Raw genomic sequence first — 2,932 nt, 5'->3', positions numbered from 1 at the left:
TCTTGGCTCATATAGGAAAAATGACATCTCGAACAAACCCACCTACATTCTCCCAAGTTCATACCCATTTACTTGTATTTTATCTGCACATGCTAGATAAATTTACATAAGCTTGGAAAATAATAATTCCAGTTAAAGCAGAGCCACATAAAGCAAATAATATTTAACATTATCAATCAACTGTGTGGCGCCGTAGCATCCTGAGGCTTTAACCTGGATTAGAACCTCATTGTGCTAGTCATACTGTACACAAATTGGAAGACATAGCCCTGTCCCACCGAGCTGACAATCTATTTTAAGACAAGGCACACCAAGTGACTGACGAACAAGAAGAAAAGGAGAGGGGATATAGAAGATATAATTAAACGCTAAGTTCATGTGTTACAGAGCCGGGCTATTGAAGGCAATGGGAGCCTTCCAGTTACACATGATACAGCACTGTGAATCCTCTGTAGCAAAATATAGCTGAGGCAGAATATTTGCTTGTGATACTCCTCCAATTGAACAAAGGTGCCAATTGTTTTTAAGAGGGCAATTTGTTTTTACATGTATACCTACATGTACATAATATAGCTACCATATTATCCCAACTGTAATATCTAATATATAGCAACTGATACTGAAGGAAGCAGTTTATAAATTGAGCCAAATGAAATACAACCTCTACAAAGGGAGCACAAAAAAGGTGGAAAGGATGGAAGGTGCCATTTACTCCCTTTTATCAGTGGGCCATACCACTGTTTCCCATGCACTGACTCCACAGGGCTGCTACTTTCTCTCTTCATGCAGGTAGCCGGAGAGGGGCAGAGAATGGGCAAACCCTTAAAAGTCCGCTCAATGCACTGGGTGGTATAGTTATGTCAGAGAGCCTACATTGTGCTATGTATAGACTGGTTACAATTTACTCTCTCCTGGAGCAGCAGGGAGGCTCTCTCGTGGGCTGTTCCAAAGGCAGCATAGCAAAACACTACTCTGTGGTATGGGCTAGTTTACAAACTGACTCTAGTCATTTATCAACCACTGAAATGTAGCTGATTTTCTGAGCAGGGCCCATAGATCTGGTTAAAAAGAAGTTGAGTAATTGTCACCATTACATGGTGAATTGAGCCTGAGACCACTTTTAGTTTCTCTTGAATGAATGCTTTAGGTGACAGGCCTCTTGTCCTGTACCTCACTCTGGGTGTAACCACATAGTCCAACCACTCTGGGGTGGGATCTCTGCAGTGCAGCCCTCTGGCTCCCAACTACGTTAAGGACACAGACCCAACTTGATTTTTGCATTTGTAACAGCATAGTATGCAATAACACAGAAACAGTGTCTTCAAAACCAGATATTATTAATTCCTCAAAAGGAAAAAAAGTCTTGCCAAGCAATTGGTAAAAAACAATAAAAGGGTCATGTATGTGGGTGTTTCTTTACAGCTCACACTTTGCTTGCAAGACTTTTTAAGTACCACTCAGCCCAATCAACCTCCAACTCTAGCTGGGAGAAGATTGACTGAATCACAACATCTGTGTTTCACAGTCCATCTGAGTGTCAGTCCCAGTCTTCTGACAACCCTTTCACCTCCTTCCTTTCTTCAGGCTAGCATTTGATCCTAGATTCAGCCTGGGAAAGCTACCATTTGCCAGCCTACCTGGGATCAGGCAGGGGATACTTCTCAATTGATAGCTCCCCACACTGTCTTAACTTTGCCATTGTTTCATTTCCTGTTGGCTTCCCCCTTTACAGCCTCATGTGAATTAATTTTTGGCATTCAGACACAATAATGTCACCCAGATGAACTGAGATGCATATGATATTTACAAGAAATAATACCAATTTCCCAGTTCTCTACCATTCTGCATTAATATTGCTGAACAGGGTCAATCACATCAAAAAGCCTTCTGCGAGGGAAGTGACAAGTGACATTACCTCTGAAAGTAACATTACTTATGATCAGAGTCTTTAGTCAGTAAAATCTAAAAGCAACAAGACTGCAGATTGTTTTCTATAGCTTATGAATCAGGGATACTAATACAGAAGAGTTCAGATTTTCATATTGTGAAGTATCCTTACAGACACCTCCAATTCAAATACTAACTTTGTCATAGGTTCCACCCTCACTCTGAACTTTAGGGTACAGATGTGGGGACCTGCATGAGACCCCCTAAGCTTAATTACCAGCTTAGATCAGCATGCTGCCACCACCCAAATATTTGAGTCATTTGGGAAACTCTGTCTTCCCCTCAAAAAACCTTTCCCTCCCTGGGTAGCCTTGAGAGACTCCTCCACCACTTCCCTGGTGAACACAGATCCAAACCCCTTGGATCTTAATAAAAGGAAGAGTTACTCATTCCCCCTCTTCTTCTCCCACAAATCCCTGGTGAGTCCAGATCCAATCCCCTTGGATCTAAAAACACGGAAAAATCAATCTGGTTTTAAAAAAGGCTTTTAATTAAAGAAAAGAAAGGTAAAAGAAAAAAACCTCTGGGAGAGATTAGTATAGAAGCTACTCTCACAGACAATAGATTCAAAACACAGAGGATGTTCCCCTGGGCAAAAACTTAGTACAAAAAAGAATCCCTTGTTTGATTATTCCTCTAATTGCACAAAGACAAAGTCACAAAAGAAATAAACATAAACCTATTTATTCTTTTCTAAAACTCACTACTCTGATAAGAGGCTGGTTCCTTGATCTTTTCCACTCTGGCCAAAACTGAAACTGACCAAGACAAAGGGAACTTCCCTCCTTCCTTTCGAAACATTCTGTCCCCCCATTGGTTCCTCTGGTCAGATGTCAGCTAGGCTAGGTGAACTTCTTAACCCTTTACAGGTAAAAGAGGCATTAACCCTTAACTATCTGTTTATGACAAACTTACTTTAAGTTCCAGAGAATCCTGTGGCACCTTATAGACTAACAGATGTTTTGGAGCATGAGCTTTCGTGGGT

Source organism: Chelonoidis abingdonii, chromosome 5 (assembly GCF_003597395.2).
Source record: "Chelonoidis abingdonii isolate Lonesome George chromosome 5, CheloAbing_2.0, whole genome shotgun sequence".
Taxonomy (NCBI): domain Eukaryota; kingdom Metazoa; phylum Chordata; order Testudines; family Testudinidae; genus Chelonoidis; species Chelonoidis abingdonii.
The sequence above is the reverse complement of the archived record's forward strand: the minus strand, read 5'-3'. Positions refer to the sequence as shown.